The sequence below is a fragment of the Camelus ferus genome, chromosome 32 (assembly GCF_009834535.1).
Source record: "Camelus ferus isolate YT-003-E chromosome 32, BCGSAC_Cfer_1.0, whole genome shotgun sequence".
NCBI classification, from domain to species: Eukaryota; Metazoa; Chordata; class Mammalia; order Artiodactyla; family Camelidae; genus Camelus; species Camelus ferus.
Genome location: NC_045727.1, coordinates 8,166,007 through 8,185,772, shown reverse-complemented (window position 1 = coordinate 8,185,772; position 19,766 = coordinate 8,166,007). Strand labels below are relative to the sequence as shown.

The window sequence follows — 19,766 nt, the reverse complement described above, 5'->3', positions numbered from 1 at the left end:
ACTTAGTTGATGAGAGAACCAAAGCTTAAAGGAGATAAATAACTTGCCCATGTGTACTAGTCAGGAAGATTCAGTTGCAAAGTGACAAACTCTTAACTTGAATGGACTCAAGCTAGATCAGAAATGTACTGGAGTTTTTAACTGAGAAGCAGGGGCTGTATTAGCTCAGGCATAGCTGGATCCAGGCTCTCCATTAAGTCTCCAGGGTTTCCTCTCCCCATCTCTTTGGCTCTGCCTTTCTCTGTTTTGTTTTCATTTTGAGATTGGCTTTTTCTACCTGTTTTACATTTTTGCAAAGTCATATCAAGACTTTCTCCTGGTTGCCTCAGTAAAAGTTCCAGGGTCAGGTCTGGTGGGTTCTGATAGGTTCAGATGCCCATTGCTAACCCAATGACTATGGCAAGGGGGATAGAACAGAACAATCTGATTGCCCAAGCCCCAGTCATGTGCTCACTGCTGAAGCCTAGCCAAGCCATACAGGCAGAGTGAAAGTGAGTGGTTCCCCAAAGAATACTGGGGTGCTCTTACCAGAAGGAGGAATGGATGCTGGGAGGGCAGAAAGCCATAGTGTCCTACACTCCCATGTCATGCTGCCAGGAAAGGCCAGGCAGACCTGCACACAGATCCGAGCTCTACCTCCTCCATGCAGCTGGGGACCACCTCCAGGACCCCCTCATACTCTATCTAGATCTGGGACTCTAGTCCCACCCCCCGCCCCATGAATTCATTCATTTGGTGGTTTTCAAAATGTGCATTCTTGGGTGCTGCTGGAGGGAGGAAGACAGTGAATGGGAGCAAGGAAGACGGGTGACAGAAGCTCAGTGGCTGGGACTATAGGACCCCTTACTGCCCCTATTTCAACCAGGTGGCAAATCTCATGTCCATTTGTATATGTACCTTTGCACATTTTTATTTAAACAAACCGCTCCTCATATTTTTAAACCTGAAAATCTGATTTTTCTGCAACCCCTGTCCACTCGCACAGTCACAAATGAGGAACAGTAACCAGAAAGAAGCACGAGCCTGACCAAGGCCACATGTGCCGCAACAAAGTGCAGAGTCTGAGAAATCACACCCCTGGGCTCCCGTGTCCTTCCCTTTCCACTCACAGCTTCGCAGGTGGGTTGGAGATCTGTGGACAGAGACCACTACATACAACCCTCCAGCACACATCACTGGTTAACCAAGGACGCAAATCTTAACATTAATAGAGCAGCTTCCCAGAGCAGAGCAGAAAGAGGAAAACTTTGTGTGGCTTTTTGTCTGGTCTCTGGGGACAGGCAGCTACTGGGGACTCTATCTGTAGGAAACATCCTGCCAGAAGGGAGAAAAACAGCCAGATTCTGCTACTCCCGCCTCATACTCTGAGCTTACATCACCATCCCAGAAGAACCTACATGAGTAAGCCATGTGCTTCTGTTTAAGATGTTTACAAACAATTCCTCCGCTCTGTCCTCCCATGTCTGGAAAGCTGGTATCCGTGCACCAGCCCTGCCATGCATTTCAAATCCACCTCTCCTCTGTGCTGGTCACTGTTAATCATCACAGCTAACCTTTCTGAGTGCTTACAAATGCTCTCGAAAGTGTGTGCTAAGCACTTGACAGGAACTGTTTGATCGAGTCCTCCCCAGAACCCTGTGCAGTGGGTATTATTTTCATCCTTATTTTAGGAGGAGATGAAGGTGCAGAGAGATGAATTAATTTCTCCAAGCTTCAAACTCAGGCAATCAGAGTCAAGGGCATGAGCTCTTGGTTATATTGCTACGAGAGGTGCACAAGGAGTGCTTTGGACAAGGGAGAAGTAGACTGCAGCCTCACCTGTACGTAGACAGACCAGGAAGTTCTCCACTCCCTTCCACCATCCAGGGGCTTCCAGCTGAGCCTGAGGACCACTGTGTTTTCCTTTTCCCTTCTCTCCTACTATCTTGCCTCCTGCAAACACACACACAGCGGATGCCAGGGGAGGAAAGGCTTACCAGGTGCCGGCGGAACACAGCTAAGTCGGGTAAGGAAACACGTGGTCGCATCACTTAGACTACCTTGCAGCCGCTTATTGAATTAGTGTGATTCCTAACATCTTCAACTTGGATCTCCTCCAGGCCAGCCAGCTGGTGCATTCAGTACGACTCAGCTCGCCTTAACTCAATTAACTAAGCCGGGCTGAGCTGAACTCAACAAGTATTTCTTAAGCACTGAGCTGGCTGCAGGGGGAAAAAAAAAACAAAGAAGGACAAGACTCAGACTCTGCCAGACTCTGCCCTTAAGGAGATGTCTTGTGCTTTTAATGGATAAGACGGTGCCATGTTTTCTAAGTACCACCTTCGTACTCCCCCTGTGCTATGATTTACTTCATATTTTTCTTTAAATAAAGAAACATTTAAGGAAATTAATTTTCTTCTTTAAACTTAGATAAGTTAATTTTTTCCTTATTGAGGTGAAATTGACATAACTTAAACGCAATCATTTTAAAGTGAAGAGTTTAGCAGCATTTAGTATATTCGCAGTGCTGTGTAACCACCACCTCCATCTAATACCAAAACATTTCTATCACTCCAACATAAAACCTCATACCCACGAAGCCGGCTCTCCCCGTGTTCACCTCCCCTTAACCCCTCATGGCCACTAATCTGTTTTCTGTCTCTATGGATTTGCCAGTTCTGGACATTTTATATAAATGGAATCATACAATACGTGATCTTTTGTGTCTGGCTTCTTTCACTGAGCATCGTTTTCGAGGTTCATCCATGCTATAGCCTGTGTCAGTGCTTCCTTCCTTTTTATGGCTGAATAATACTCCATTGTCAGCATCCACCACAGCATGTTTATCCATTCATCTGTTGATGGATAATTGAGCTGTTTCTACCTTTAGGCTATTATGAATGCTGCTATATAAGTTTACTTCATTCATTCATTCATTCATTTAGATATAATTGACAATAATATAACATTGTAAAAACAAGGAACGCCTCACATATTTGCATATTATCCTTTCGCAGGGGCTAATCTTCTCTGCATTGTTCCAATTTGGGGATTTTTGCTGCCGAAGTGAGCACTGAATGTTATTTCAAAAGGAAAATTTAATCACTACTGTAAATAGAAAACCTGTATTCTTCTAATGGAAAATAGAATGGATATGTAACTATTAGGAGTAAAAATTCCATACTTGTAGCACATAAAATCACCTTGTGCACTATCAGATGCAGTAGTAAAAAGCCTGGACTCTGGATGTGATCAGTCTTGACTCTGAAGCCTGGTTTTGCCATCTGTGGGGACCCTGGCTGATGTCCTGTCCACAGCCTCAATTTCCTCATTTGTAAAATAAGAATACAGTTGACTCCTGAATATCATACGGGTTAAGGACACGGACCCCTCGCACAGTTGAAAAATCCAAATATAATTTTACAGGTGTCCCTCATATCCACAGTTCCGCATGGAGGATTCAACCAACCGATAGCATAATACTCTAGGATTTACTGAAAAAAAATCTGTGTGTACGTGGACCTGTGTAGTTTAAACCCATGCTGGTCAAGGGTCAGCAGTACTTGTAATTGCTTCCTTGAAGTTGTTGCAACAATCAAAATCATGTCAGGTCTCAGCATTGTCAGGCACGTAGTAAGCACTCAGCATGTGGATGCTGGTAGGTGGGCTCACAGGTCATGAACAGGACCAGGAACAGTACAAAGGGAGAATGCGCTCTGTGCCAGGAACCGGGTGAAGCACTTGTGTGTGCATTATCTCACGGAACCCCCACAAGGTGCTACAAGCAAACTTATTACCTCCATTTTACAGATCAGAAAACAGGCTAAGAGAGGTGGAGCTGGTTGTGGAAGGTCACAGAGCAGAGACTTGAGCTCTGGGAATATGAGAAGTGACCCCGAGTCCACTGGATTGTCAGGCTGACCCTGAGCATACATGATTAGTTGCAAAAGGGCTGCGTGAGTCCTCGAGGTCCAGATCTGGCAACTCGCTGCAGCCCAGCCTGGGGGCTCCATCCTTGCTGATCTCCTCCCAGCTGTGTCCCTTTAGCAAGTCACCCTTTCTCGGGACTGCCAAGACGAGGCTCCTCTCATCTTTTCTAGTTGACTTATCTCTAAGAGTTAGTGGGATTCACCTGCCCTCCTTGTACCCCACCACCCCTCAGGGTCCCTCAAACTGCCCCTTCGCTCTGCAACCTCTCCTCTTCCACGCTACATCAGAGCCCTCGGGACTGTCATGCAGCCTCTCACTAATTATCCACTGTTGCTGCAGAAATTAGCAAGTCTCAGGTTCACATGTATCCATCACATTTTCATCGATGGGAGGTGTTTGAGTCACAGTTTCAGGCTGTGTGGGGAGTCCTGTCCCACCTGAGGCTGACACTACCAGCGGGTTGTATTGATTTCCTGGGGCTGCTACACGAATCAATGCCAATTTGGTGGCTCAGAACAACAGACATTTATTCTCCCACAGATCTGGAGGCCAGAAGTCCAAAGTTAGGGTGGCAGCAGGGCTGTGCTCCCTCCGAAGTCTCTGGGGGAGGGTTCTTCCTCATCTCTTCCATTTTCTGGGGGCTCCTGGCATTCCTTGGCTTGTAACCACATCACTCCAACCTCTGCCTCCATCTTCACAAGGCCTTCTCCCTGTGTGCCTCTTTTCCACCTCTTACACAGACACTTGGTGTTGGATTTAGGGCCCACCCTAATCTAGTATGATCATCACCTTAATTACCTCTGCAAAGACCCTATTTCTGAATAAGGTCACATTTCAAGACTCCAAGTGGACACAAATTTTGGTGGGATGCTAGTCACCCCACTACGGAAGTCCTCAATTAGACTGATGTTCTTTGTGACAGGTTACTGTGTATTTGAGCCCAGTGGGTATGAACAGAAAAGAGCTGACTTTCCTCCAAAGACAGTTATCAGCCATACTCTTACAGATCTCCCTCTCCCAGCCCTTAGTGGCACCCTGGGCAGGTCCTGTAGTTTTCTAGACAGTTTCCAATAATCGTAAGTCCAGTCCAGGTCTGGCCAGTTGAAAACATCCACTTTAGCCGCCACTCTCCAACTCAGTTTTGCCCCAGGGCCTAAGAAACCCAGGGTCTAGCCACCTCTTGCCCTGCTCCTCCCCTGTGCTTCTGGTTCCCAAGGTGCACCAAACAGGATGATTCTGTGGGCTACCAAATTTGACCACTGCTGCATTAAACCAAGTTGCCCAGATGTCTTTACTTCAGACTCATTTGATGTGAGAATACACATCAAAAAGCAGGTAGTTTCCAACCTTATTCAACCCAGGAAACTCCTTTTCCACAGAACACCCCACCACCCTGGTGTTTCCCAGAGCATGTGTTGGGAAAAGCCACACTACATAAAATAACAGCAAAATGCAAAGTACATTCACAACTATTATGGGTGCAGGGCAGTAGAAGACAATCTTTTGGGTAAATATATCAACTCTGGAGCAATTCTGTGATTTATTCAGAAAGTTGGCTTCTGTATCATGGTGGACAAGACCCAACTTGGCTGGAAGACTGCAATCCCTCAGCAGAGCCACATGGACACCTAAGCGGGCCAAATTCCACTCTGAGAAAGGACAATTCTTATACTGAAAGGCTAGAACTTTCAAGAAATATTTACGTTACAGTATAGTCCTATAATGTATGCAATCAGCAGAATCATAATAATAAGTACACTAATATAATAGTGATAGAAAAGACAGAATAAACACACATACAGGCCAGGCAAGGGTTCACCTGCCTTTCTGCTCCAGGTGTGGATCTGGGGTCCGTGCGGTAGTCTCAGCCCTGAGCACCTCTCAGCCCCCGGGGTTGAGTCCAGTGCTTAAATATCTGCTGTTTTCATACAATACAGCCTCTAAAATCTGGTGTTCAACTGAGCATCAACAACCTTTTCCAACAGCATAGAAAACCCGGCTGTGTTGGACTGACTGGGAGAAACCAATTAAACATCTCTCCAAGGGCCTTCAAGGCTAACTGCTGATCATACTCTGAATTCTAGTAACTGTAGAGCTGCACTGTCACCTCAAAAGTGACTCCCCTGTAGTCTCAAAGATGAAAAGAAACTGGTTTTGTCCATATCGGGAAGGCAAATATTTTCTGAAAGCCAGGACCAACCCTACAACTGGGTTCAGGAGGGGCTATCAAAGTGGTAAGATTTGAAAAGTCAATCACATCACTGCAGTCCCGTTTCCCATTCTATCCTCGCTCCATACTAAAAAAGTCTAGAGGGAAAAAAAAAGGTTTTAATCTGATGGTGTTACCTGAATGGGGTAACTCTTCAATCCTCAGTCGTCTAGCAAGTTTATCAGTCTTTCCATTTAGCCACCAGCCTCTAAGGGCCAGAGAGGGCAGGGATTCAGAAGGTTGAGCAGGCTGGGGAACCCTGAGCTGGTTCTCACTCTTTCTCAATTTCATCCCCTGTGTAAAAACTCCCACAGCCCACAGCCCACAGAGTGATGTCCAGGCTCAAGGACCTTTGTCTGCTGAACCCTGCCCACCTCATGAGCTGAGCCCCCCTGGGGCAGGGTCTGGTTCTCTTTGATCCGCAGGTCTGCCCAGCACCAAGCACAGATTTTGGCAGATGAGCCAGAGCACAGGGAGTAAATGTCAGACGAGTATAAAAGTAACCTAAAACACAGGTACCACACGTGCAAGTCTCAGCACTGTGTCACGTCAAAACTTTTTTTTTGAATTTAAACTGGTGAGCAATTTAAATCTTTAACAAATTTCTCAGAGAACACCCCAAAATTCCTACATATAAGGTAAAGCAAAACTCTAGAACTTTTGTATCCCTCCTCCACAGCATCTGGCCCTCAAATTTCAAATTATCTCCAAGTCTCCTTCAGATCTAACTTCCCTCGTTTTCCTTCCCATCTCCCTTTCCAAATGCAGCTTCCACTCTTTTCTAGACGCACAGGGTAGCTGGTTAAAAGCATGACCTCTGGGGCTCACCTTGCTGGGTACAAACTGAGGTCTGTCACTCCACTGGCACAGGAACCTGGTAGGTGCTCCCTATGGTAAGGACTCCATAAATGTGAATTGTTATTTAAAACCTATTGGCTTCTCCACTATTTTTTTTTTTTTAACTTTTCCCCACTTTTCCATTAATGCAGTAAGAAACATGCATGGCTTTCCCAGGGCTGCCAAACAAATTGCCATAAACTTCATGCCTTAAAACAACAAGAACTCATTCTCTCACAGTTCCAAAACCAAGGTGGCAGTGGGTCCATGCTCCCTCCAGAGGCTCCAGGGGAGATCTCTGTCCCTTATCTCTTCCAGCTCCTGGTGGCTGTCAGCATTCCTGAGCTTGTGGCCTCATGACTCCAATTCCTGCCTCTGTCTTCACCTGACATTCCCCTGTTGGTCTCTCCTCTCTGTGTCTCATGAGAATATTTGACATTGGATTTAGGGCCCACCCAGATAAATCCGGGGCAATCTCATTTCAAGATTCTTAATTTAATTACATCTGCAAAGACCCTTTTTCTAAATACGGTCACATTCACTGGTTCTGGGGGGTGGGGTGGTCAGGATGTGGACACACCTTCTGCAGAGGCCATAATTCAATCCACTACAAAATGACATTGGGTCCTTCCTCTGGTGGGTAGTTGGTGGGGATAAGGCTGTACACTCCTGTAATTTTTTTTTCAATTTTTGAATTCTTGTCATGATGGATAAATCAAGTCAGCAGCCAGCATCAGGTACTTGGGAATGTGGAAGGTAAGAGACAAACAGCAGAAAGGCACAGGCAACTTCTCCATTTCACTGACATTCATCAACTCTTTTTAAATGATGCAAGTTTGCAGCCACAGCACACCTCATTGCAAGGGCTGCTGCAGCCTTCGGGGGTGAGCTGGGTGCAAGAAGCAGTGAGTTTCAGCCACAGGGTGCGAGCCTCAGGCAGACACATTCTGTTGAAGGACGAGGGACAGAGCATCTCCGGTTTCCCACTGAGAGTGGTGAGCTGCATGCATCGCTGGCTGGGGGGCGGTTCAGGTTAGTTATTTATTGATATCCTGTGTTAAGATTCCTGCCTAGGCTGAACTGAAGGGATCCAGGAGGCAGTGACTTCACGCGACTCAGATTGCAATCAGCCAGCCTCTTGGCGCATGTGTTTATCTACCCAGAACTATTTTTGGTGTGTGTTCATAGACAGCACACACCAAAGTATTTGGTATTTGAGATGCAAGCGTTAAAGATGATTAAAGTTAGCTGCTAATGAGCATGCCTAGAATAGATATACTCTGTGTGTGTGTGTGTCTGTGTGTGTGCGGGTCCCATGTGTGTGCTCTATTGTGTGTCTGCCAAGCAGATGTCTACAAACCTGCCCTTAGGTGACCTCACCAGTGTCCCAGATCAGCTAAGATGTCCATGGACAGAAGACAGAAATGCATGAAAACTGGCTTGTCTCAAAATACTGCCTTAACAGACATCCCATCTCCCCCAGCTATATTCTGCCCATCCTTCAAAGCCTAGCCCATTCTGCCGTATCAAAGAGCCTCGCTTGTACTCTGAACTCCCAGACCAGGGATAACAAATAGGTTTCATCCCCAGTACTAACCTGGATCCACCTGGCAGGGATTACCTGGAGCACCGTGTTGAGCCGAATGCTCAGAACATTCAGACCATACCAATAGCTTCAAGCCTTTGTATGTCCCCGTTGGCTAGCCCAGAATCTGGATGGAGTAGGCACTTAACAAATACTTGTTCAGTAATTAATTTTCATTGTCTGGACTCTGAAATTAGGTCAGAAGAAAGGTTTCTCTCTGTAGTACAATCCCCTAAGGGCTTCCAAGAGAAAAACCTGGATGCCCACTAAAGGGTTGGGTGCCTGGGCTTGCTGGTCTACCCTCTATCTTCCCAGCTCCTCCTTGATTCTGCCAATCTCATTAACCAAATCCTGCATGTGTACTGGGGTGTCCCCCTCCAAGAGAATGACCCTGTAATTGTTGGGCAAAATACTAACGTCAGGCTCATCCATCAAGCCTTCCTCTAATAGTAGTTTTGTTTTCCTAGTGGAATGTAGTATCCTTAAGAAGAGACACACATACTATGAGGCTTTATGTAGGCTGGTTTCTAGCTGTGAGCTATGGACCTGAAATGAGAGTTAAATTGATGGAGAGCCACTAAGCTATTGCCTCTGAATCTGGGTGTATGTAAAACCCAAGTATTGACAGCCCTGAGTGGATATGTTGCAGGCTGGCTCTTCCAGCCTTGACTGAGGCGTGATCTCTCTCTCTCTCTCCCGAAGCAGCCCAAAAGAATGGAAATAGGATGGCTAGCTGATTGTTTTCACAGTCTGCACGACAGACCGCCCCCACAAGAAGACTCTAGGTCAAGTGCTCTTCTCCACTCTGTGGATCGAGTGGGGAGAAATTAGCTCTCGGTGGTATTCCCAATTATGGAGAAAATGATTCCTCCCTGGCCTGGCTGTAATGTGCCTGGCAATGGACCAAGAGGCAGGAAAGCCTGTCTTCTTCCCCTGCCTCTCTCCTCGTCTCTCGGTATGACCTTGGGAGGGGACATAACCGATCAGCTTCTTTGCTGCTTCGTCTATAATGATCCACCTTGTAGCACTTCATAGTCCTGCTCTAGGATAAATGAGACAAGCCTCTAAAAGCCATCTTTTCATCTCCAAGAAAGACCAGAAATAGGTAAATGCTAAGGATAATCATTTCCTTTGTTTATGCTGTATGTGTTACTAACTTGTGGGATTTTTAAATAATGGCAAAAATGAATGGATTACATTTGTTTTTTTTCCCTAGGTGCCTTGAGGCATTTCCAGGGTGTTGTATTATTATCACTCACCTTTTTTATGGAGTGGATATTGTTGGGCCCATTTGTTACTCAGCAAACTAAGGGACTGGCTTTGAAGTGTGGATGGGCTGGAACTCATTTCTACACTTCATCTAGGGTGGTGCTTTGCTGCCGACGCACAGATCCCCAGGGGACCCTCAGGGTTATTGGCTTAGCCAATTATTAAGCCGCATCTCAGACATCTTCCCACCCTCCCTCCACTCCAGCTGAGTTTCTGTTACTTCTTTACAAGCACCAAATGCTTTTCCAATCTCCAACTATGCACACCTGTTCTCCTCTACGTGGGAGGCTCTTCCTGCACATGCTTCCTCTGACCAATTCCTACCCATCCTTCAGGCCTCAGCTTCAATGTCACCTTTGCAGTGAGGTCTTCCACGACCCCCAGGCTTTGCCAAGTCCCCCCGTTCTCTGCTCTCAGAGGCACTATATTTGTCCTTTACAGAGCTTATCACACTTGCATCTAAATAATTGTTAGTTTAATGTCTGTCTTCCCCACTAATGATAAGTTCCATGAGGGCAAGGATCTGTTTGTCTTGTTCATTACTGTGACTCCAGAACTGAGCAGGCACTCAGTAAAAATCTGCAGAATGAGCAGATGGATGGATGACGGATAGAGGTATAGATAATGGATGGATGGATGGACTGATGGAGTGTGTTTGTATATGAGAGTGATCCAAATTGCCAGTATTCATCATCTAGAGAAAGTTTTAAGTTCCAAATGTTCCGAGAAGTTTATGGATGCAGACCTAGGATACATGTCCCACAGATTCTCTGGGGAGAACCCTTCTTTGCCTCATCCTAGTTTCTGGTGATGGCTGCCCATCCTTGGCATTCCTTGGCTCGCAGCTGCGTTACTCCCATCCCTGCCTCCATCGTCACATGGTATTCTCCCTGAGAGTCTCTGTCTTCATGCTGTTTTCCCTCTTTCTATAAGAACAACAGTCATACTGGATTAAGGGTCCACCCTAATCCATCATGACCTTATCTTAACTAATTACACCTGCAACAACTTTGTTTCCAAACAAGGTCACATTCTGAGGTACTCCTGGGTTAGGACTTCAACATATCCTGGCAGGGGGCACTCAATTCAAGCCTAACAATCTGTGAAACAGCGATGCCTCTCCCAGGTGTGTATTGTAGACGCCCCTGCCTAGGATGACAAGGAGACATGTGGGAGGATGCTGGTGGCAGCCAGGTTTGTCACAGCAAGGAGCCAGAGGTGACCTACCCATCCATGTTGGGGGAAATGGATAAACCAAATGTGATAAATGCAGATGATGGGATAATACGCAGTGGGCAGGAAGAATACACTGAATTTGCATCTGTCATCGTGGATAGATCTTAAAATATAGTACGAAATGAAAAAAGTAGGAACTAGACTGAGATTTATGATACAATACCATTGACGTAAATTTAAAACACACCCAAAGAACAACATTATATATGTTTCATAAGCACTGGAAAGCGGGTTGGAAGGATTTATTTTGAATACCCTGGAGTCGCTACCTGTGGGAGGCAGTGAGAAGTGGTAACACTAGATGGAGGCAAGAAATAATATGAGAAGGCACAAGAGGGACTAGAACAGACAAGCGCCAAACCCATGGCGTAAACGGTTGTGTGATTGTGCGAACGGGTCCAAATTGTACAAAGAGGAAAGAAATCATGTAAGGGATTAATTAGTGACAATTGTGCTGAGGATTCGGGGGAGTCCAGGGTCTTACAAGCACACACAGCAGGGATACCTGATCTGCCCTGGGGCATCAGGGAAGACTTTGTGGAGAAAACAGTGTTCACACTAAGACTTGGGGAAGAATTGGAGTTGTGCTGGGTGGTGAAGAGCAGGACGGAAAGTTCCAGGCAGAAGGACCACGTGCCTGGGTGTATCAGCCTGGGGTCAGTGGCACGGTCCCCGCACCTCTGCTCTGCCCTCCTTGCCACCCCTAAGGAAGGAGAGGGGACAGAGCTGGTGGGGGGGTGTGTCGCCCACTCAGACACCCATACGGACCAGGTGGCAGAAATGAGTAAATGATGCAGGCACACTGAAACACTTCCACAAAGAATTAGGGGTCTTCCTCGATTTCAACACCACAGGGCTCCACAAGTCTCCTTTTCCTCACTTTTAATGGAGACACGGGTGCTGGTTTCTTCTATTAAAAAAAACAGTGCTGCAGATTTGCAGATATAGTAAACAATCTTATGGTTACCCGGGTGAGGAGAAGGGATAAATTTGGGAGTTTGAGATTTGCAAATATTAACTACTATATATAAAAATAGATAAAAACCAAATTTCCTCTGTATAGCATGGGGAACTGTATCCAATATCTTGTAATAATCTTTAATGAAAAAGAATATGAAAATGAACACAAGTATGTATATGTATGGCTGGGACACTATGCTGTACACCAGAGATTGACACATTATAACTGACTACACTTCAATAAATAAAAGAGAGAGAGAGAGAAAAGAAAAACAGCAGTGCAGTTTGATAAGAAGCAGCAGGTGACTTGGAGTTGGGGGGATGATAGGGAGAGACAGGGGTCTGTGGAAGACCAGGAAGGATCATTTCAGGTAAGGGACCAGCTGCCACTGAGCTTCAGACAAGGCCTGCCCCTCCTGAAGGCGGTCCCAGTCTTGACAGCTCTTTCCTTTTGCAAGAAAAACTGTTGATCTGTATTCGTAAATGAAGTCTTCCTTTTGCCTGTTACCATCTAATCTAACCATAAGGAGGTACCAGTTCACAGCCACTAGGATGCAATCATAAAAGAAAGAAAATGGAAAGTCACAAGCGTTGGGGAGGATGTGGAGAAACTGAAAGTCTCATGCATTGCTGGTGGGAATGAAAAGTGGCTCAGCCGCTGTGGAAAACAATGTGATGCCATCTCAGAAAATTACACCTACAACTACCAGGTGACCCAGCAATTCCACTCCTCGTTATATGCCCAAAAGAATGGAAAGCAGGTATTCAAACTAGCACATCTGGTCTAGTTCATACTAGACTTATTCACCAATAGCTAGAACATGGAAACAGCCCAGAAGTCCATGAACAGCTAAATGGATAAACACAATGTGGTCCAGCCATACAATGGAATATTATTTGGCCTTTAAAAGGAATGAAGTACTGATACCTGCTACAACATGGATGAACCTCGAGTCTATGATGCTGAATCAAAGAAGCAGACACAGTCATGGAGTGTGTGATTCCATTTACATGGAGTGTCATCCATCACAGGCAAATCCAGAGACAGAAAGCAGACTAGTGGTTGCCAGGGGCTGGGGGGAGGAGGGGAATGGGCACGAATGAGTAACGGGTACGGGGCTTCCTTCTGGGGTGATGAACATGTTTCTTCACAAGATTGTGAAGGTACTACCACTGAACTGTTCACTTTAAAGTGGTTAATTTTATATTATGTGAATTGCACTTCAATTTTAAAAACTGGGGAAAATGTAGTTCATATATTTAAGGGAAAAAAATGTGGGCCACATGAAACAAGCCCACAGACTGAACCTCAGACCTGTGATGCCCACGTGTGAGTTTGGTGCACAAGCCCCCCCACCCCCGACGATCTTGGGCAGAAGTGCAGGGTTAGGATCCCTGTTTTCCTGGGAAGGAAAATGAGGCTCCAAGAAGTAAAGGGATTGGATGGGGGTCAAGTGCAGGAGCTAGGGCTGGGGGCCAGAGGGTGGTCTCTAAGCAAACTGATCCCACATTCCCTGCAGTTGGGGCCCAGGGGTGGGAGAAGTACAAGAGGGGCGACAACTATTGAAGCAGGTGGTGGTGGGAGGTCCTGTCTGAGCTGCAACCCCCAACAAGAACCGTGTGTGTCGAAATCCCCTCGGAACTGTCACCTCCTCCCTCACAGGGCCCAGAGCACCCTTATGAATTTAAGGCAATTCAGCAAACCCGTGTTGAGCACCTACTATGCACAAGATTTACACTACGTGTGAGAACAATAAAAGTAGCAGGTGCAATGCCTAAGAGTTCACTCTGTGCAAAGCCCATTCTGCACAGGGGCCTCTGATGCTCGCAGTAATTAATCTGAGGCAGGAGCGGAGCTGGTACACCCTGCATGGGTAACTTACACCAATTCAACCGCATGCCAGTTGGCCAAAAAGCAAAGCAGATAATGCTTTTGAAAGGGTGTGGACAAGGCCACCTGTCTTGTCCCTACGTGGACTTGCTACACAGGAAGCACAGAAACAGAGTATGTGGACCTGCTCGTCTGCAGTTTCCAATTCCAGGACCCTTCCCTATGATGAACAGCTGTCTGTGCTAAGTGTGATTCTAGAGCTGTTTCTCAACCCTGCAGGGGGAGGGGAGTCTGAGGGATTTTCATGGATGTTTTTGCCTTCACACTGGCTTTAGTACCTGTACACACTGCAATTCACCTATAGTATTAACATCCCGTTCCACAAGTGAGAAAACAGAGGATCACAGGGAATAAGTTACTTGCCAAGGTCTCTGAGTTAATAAGTGATGAAGAAGAGATTTGAGCTCAATCTGTTTTATTCTAAAACTCTTTTTTTTTTTCTTCACTATATTGCCTCCCTATCTGCAAGAGGGGCCCAAAGGAAATCAGCACGCCAGAAAATACAGACTCTTCACAGACTCTCACTCCCGGAGATGGCACTGAGCAGTCATCTGCCTGCCTCTTGCTTCTGGATGAGGCCACAAGTAAATTCAAATTCAAAAAGCAACGTATTGAGCTGTGTGATTCTTAGGATGCACCTGATTGCAAGAGATGGAACCTAACTCAGATTGACTTAAACCAAAAAGGAAATGTATTGGCTCATAGAACTGGAAAGTTCATGGGGTGATGGCTTCAGGCATGGCTGGGTCAAGGGGCTCAAATAGTCAGAACACAGTCACTCCAAGTTTGTCTTCCTCTGTGTTGGCTTTATTCTCAGACAGATTTTTCCTTCCTTTACATAAAGAGAGCCACTAGCAGCATCAAGGTGAAAATCTGACCACTCAGAAACCCAAAAAGATTTTCTCTATCCCAGTAATTCTGTCAACATCCCTGAAGTTGGCTCTGATTATCTCCACTTGGCTCTCTCATGCATAGCCAGGAACTAATCACTACGGTCAGGGATGTGTGAGACCCTCCATCATCAGGCCTAGGCCACGAACTCACCTCCAGAGTGTGAGAGTAAGGTGAGCCCCAAATCTTTACAGCTAAGAGAGAGGGGCTGCTGTGGCCAGAAGGCAAGGAAATGGGCCTAGGTGGGTGAAACAGATGCCCTGCCCGCCATCCTGGCACATCAAGAACTGAGCGAGGCGTGTTCAATATGTGATGTCACGTCCTGACAGCCTCTTATATCATTACTGCTGTTCCAAGAGGCTCAGAGAGGCTTAAGGTTTTGGCCGACACCTCACTTCCAGGTGAGGACGTGGCCCACCTTGCCCAGAGCACCCTGCCCTTAGGTAGCGGAGCCAGGACTTGAACCCGGATGTGTCTGACATGGAGTCCAGAGCTTGCCCTGGCCCCATAGGAACCTCTGCACACCAGTGAGGCCCATGGAACCTCTTCAGTGCCTCGTTCCAGTCTCTTAACTTGCAAACCCTGTCAGCGAGTTCTTTATTTCCACAAACAGTTGTACTGATGGCTCTGCGATCCACAGGCTGGCCTCAGAACAGCCTTCCCCACGCTCTGCCTTCCAAAGAAACACATCAGAGATTCCAGGAGTCGAGGCCCATGTGGAAACATTTCTCAGCTACCATTTTGTTTCAGGATGTCAAAAGGCACCCTACACCTTGAACTTGAGCTCCTTGTAGCACCTCCAGCTGAGAGCTAAGGCGGCCAGGGTCAGTCACCTCCTAGAAAGGCCCTCTGTCGAGGGCGGTGGCAGACCTCACCAGGTAGAAAAGCTGACGAGCCAGGGTTGAAACAGAGGCCTCTTTCTGTTTGGTCAATAAGCAGCTGTGAAGGATGCGTAGGATGGAGCTAAATTTATTTGTTCCTTTCTTTCTCGGAACAGCAGCAAAGAGTCTCAGAACGCAGCTGTCTTGCTCTCCCGTGAGCCTTTTGCAGGCACCAGCATGCACAGAGGTCGGCTCTCCAGGACACGGATTTTTTTCCCGTTGGTTCCCTTCCTGCTGTGGGCAGGATTTCCAGTGCCTCTCTCCAGTGGGTAGAACCTCGGAGCTGCCTCCCAGGCCCAGGGTGAAGTCACTACCTTTTAAAAACAGACAGGCTGCGGAACACAGATACCCTGGCCCTTGCGGCCCCACCCTGGAAAACCACATTAGTCCCTCCCGCCCCTGCTTTCACTGCTCAGACCTGTGGGAAACTTGTAAGACCCAAGCCTCTGGGGAAAGGTGGGGGGGGGGGGCAGCCTGGGAGGGGCCTTCCAAAGGCACAGCCAGGCTGGTTTGGCAGAGTCCTTTCTGGAATCCATCTGCTTTCGGAAAAGCCTAGCCAAGGGCCACCTTCAGCCGGGCCTGGAGCCTACTGGTCAAAGCGGGGGTTCTTTTAGAAGAGCTTTGTTGAGACTTTCAAAAGGTACCCGCGGGTGGGGAAGTGAAAGGAGGGGGGCACGCCGGGGAAGAAACTGCTTCTTTATTTCTAGCCTTGCTTGAACGGCTTCTTGACGGTTACTGCTACAGTTTTGCTGAGTCAGAAGCATCCCCCAGCTGCTCACCGGAAACACAGCTGTTAGGCGAAAATAACCACAGAGCCCAGCATTAAGCATCGTGCACCTTCCAGAAAAGAGGGCAGAAAACCTCAAAACAAAAGAGAAAAACACAAAACAATAAAAGCGGCACCGTCGAAAACCCACCATGGCTCGCTCCCTCAGCCAAGCCTGTGGTTCTCTCCTCAACGGTCCCAGCTCAGAGACGGAGCAAAGTTTGGCAGCCTTTTCACTGCAGTAGGTTAAGTAGTGTTCCACCCTGCCCCATCCCCCACCACCAAAAAAAGAGAGATGTCCATGTCTTAACCCTGGGGACCTGTGAATGTGACCTTACTTGGAAAAAAGATCTTTGCAGATGGAACAAACTTAAGGATCTCAAGATGAGGCCATCCTGGATTTCCTGGGTGGGCCCCACACCTAGTGACAGGTATCCTTACAAAGAGCGGGCAGAGGGAGATTAGGCACGCAGAGAACACACACAGACACCAGAGGGGAAGGCCAGGGGAAGATGGAGGAAGACTGGAGTTATGCAGCCCCAAGCAAAGGGACACCAAGGATTTGTTATGGCAGCCACATGGCTTCCATTTGCCAGGTCTTCTCCCTGCCACCCTTTCCCCCTCATCCAGACTGGAAAAAAGTTCTCAGCATCTTGGGTGCAAGGTGTCTTACATAAACATGGAGGCTTCCTTTCCTCAGGGCTTAGTCATTGCCAGGAAGTAGGATGGTGCCTCGGGGACTTCAAGGTCAAGGAAGGAGCTGGGATCCCTAGTTTGAGATAAGACTATGCCACAGACAGAGACACAGGTGTGTGACCTCATTAACCAGCCACCATTCACTGAGGTAGCTGAGTGTGATGTGTTAGAAAACGGCTCTGGGTTCGAATACTGGCTGTCACTTACTAGGTGTGTGACCTGGGGTGAGCTATTTAACTTCTCTGGGCCTTACTTTCCTCATCTATACAATGGGGAGATGACCCATTGTACACAGTGGACCCTTGGTGCAATGGAGAGATGACCTGAAAATCATCCTATTAAACATAGTGATGTTGGAAAGAATTATTACAGTTACTGCATAACAGAGTTTTGAAGGAAATCAGGGTAATTCCCAGGGGCGAAAAACAAAGAAGGAAAGAAAGCCCAGAGCTGATAGGGAAGCTCCTGCGGTGCCTGGGGACAGGAGGCACCTCCTTGAGTTAGACAAGGCTGGGAGCTGGAACTGGAAAACCATCAAAGAGCAGAGTCTTTCATGAGCTTCCACCCTGATACAGTTGTAAAGATTAAGTGAGTGAATGCATGCAAAGCTGTACTCGGATGAGGCTGTATTTGAAAGCTCTTACTGTTTGGTGCTTTATACACCATAGTAAATGTCTTTTGTTTTTGAAAGTGCAGCAACCATGACACTGTACTTTGGTGACAGCATCACAGCTTACCTTTGGGAGATCATCTCTTTCCCACCCCCTTGTTCTCAGACCTGGCCAATCAGAGTCAGGGATTAGTTCAGGGGTGGGCACGTGATCCAAAGTGGGTTAATCAGAGTGAATAAATGCTGAAAATATTGGGAAAGAGGAATTCACTTTCTCTTGGATTTACATATGAGAGGGACATGAGCCTGGAGCTGCTGGAGGCTCTCTCTGCCATGACCTGGGGAGATGCCAAAACCAAGGAAAGAAGACACAAGACAGAGAGAAATTCCCAGTGACACTGTCTGAGTCCCTGGATCCAGCAGAGCCTGAAACCATCCGTACCTCCAAACTTCTGCCCTCCTTCCCTATGGACACTCCAATTACATGTAGGGTCAGCCATCTAATATTATTGCAAAGGTCTTTGATGCTGTGGTCATTTTTCTCTAGTTCTTTTTTTCTCCCTGTGCTACAGTTTGACTGTTATTGTGTCAACATGTCTACTAATTTTTTCCTTCTGCAAATGTTGATATGCTGTTATTTAATATGTTAAGAGTATGTTTCATATGCTGTTTAATATGCAAACCTATCCAGTGAATTTTATATTTTAGAACTGTATTTTTCCTCTCTATAAGTTTAATTTGAGTCTTTAAAAATTTTTTTCTTCCACTTCTCATTATGTTCACGTTTTCCTTTAAATCTTTGAATATATTTGTAATGGGTGTTTCAAAGTCCTTGTTTGTTAATTGCACCATCTTTTTCATTTTGAGTCTTGTTTATAGTGACTGATATTTCTCCTGTTAACCGTTCACATTTCTATGCTTCCTTAGATGTGAGAGCTCTGGGAATTATTCAGCTTATACTTCTCCAGTAGTTGTTCTTTGCCATCTTTGGAGCACTTCATCCAAAGCCTGAGCAACTTATTATTCAGCCAATGACTCAACGGAGGTCTCCTTATACAGATTCCTGGCACGTGTATCTATACAGTGCCTTCTCTGGAACTCTGCCTCACAAATTCCTGCTTCTTCAGCCTCTGCATATGACAGTCTATGTCCCTTCAACTCAAAGAGGGCCACCATGCTCTGCTTGGGATCCTCCTTCCTGTGCTGCAGTCTGAAGAGTATTTCTGGGCAGAAAGCCAAGGGGATCACAGGGCTCACTCTTTGCTTCCCTTCCTTTAGGGCTCATAGTCCTGCATAGCCTGTTCCCCACTGTCTGAAAACAGTCATTTAATATATTTTGTCCAGTTTTCTAGTTGTGTGCCGCTGGAAAACAAGTCTGGTGCCAGTTACTTCATTATGGCCTGAGGCAGAAGTTGACTCTAGTTTAAGAGAGAGAGAAAGAAAAAAAAAAAAAAAGTATGCATTGGAAGGGCCTAGGGGGATTCACAGAATAAATGTAATAGCCAAAGAACAGTCCTCAGAAGGGACAGTGGCCAGAGCAGCTCTGGAGACCCAGGGGAGCTAAGAGATAGTCTCTTCCGGGCACAGACACCTGGATGAATGGGCTCCAACCCTGTCGAATCCTTCAAGACTCAAATTTCTGGGAGAGTATGTCTGGACTAGCCACAGTCATGGGCTTACATCTTGGCCAGAGGAGGGCAAGGCACTCTGAGGAATGATACTACCAAGACAACAGCCAATGGCAGAGGATGGATCGCCCAAACAGAACAGGGTTGCTCCTTCCAGAAGAAAGGAGAATGGCTGATAGGCAAAAACAGCAGACACAGCACCCAATGTCTACCAGAGAGCATCACCTTTAAGAGGTGTTGGCTTTTACACTCAGAGCCTGCGGATTTATTTTTGCTTTTTCCCCACTAGACTGCATTGCTGTCCTTCCCTTGACATCCCTGCCTCTCCCTGCAACACAGAAAGGCTTGCTCTGGGACGATTCCACTTTATGGGTAACACATATAGGCAGTATGAACTT

General features: G+C 46.6%; 1 protein-coding gene and 1 non-coding gene across 7 annotated transcripts in view; both read right to left on the bottom strand.

The window, feature by feature from the left end:
- Positions 1-19,766, bottom strand: part of C32H12orf49 (chromosome 32 C12orf49 homolog) — a 317,095-nt gene that overhangs the window by 178,549 nt on the left and 118,780 nt on the right. The gene's annotated exons all lie outside the window — the stretch shown is intronic.
- LOC116661032 lies at positions 2,952-3,053 on the bottom strand. The gene has a single exon (XR_004316798.1). It is a non-coding gene; the product is annotated as a U6 spliceosomal RNA (small nuclear RNA).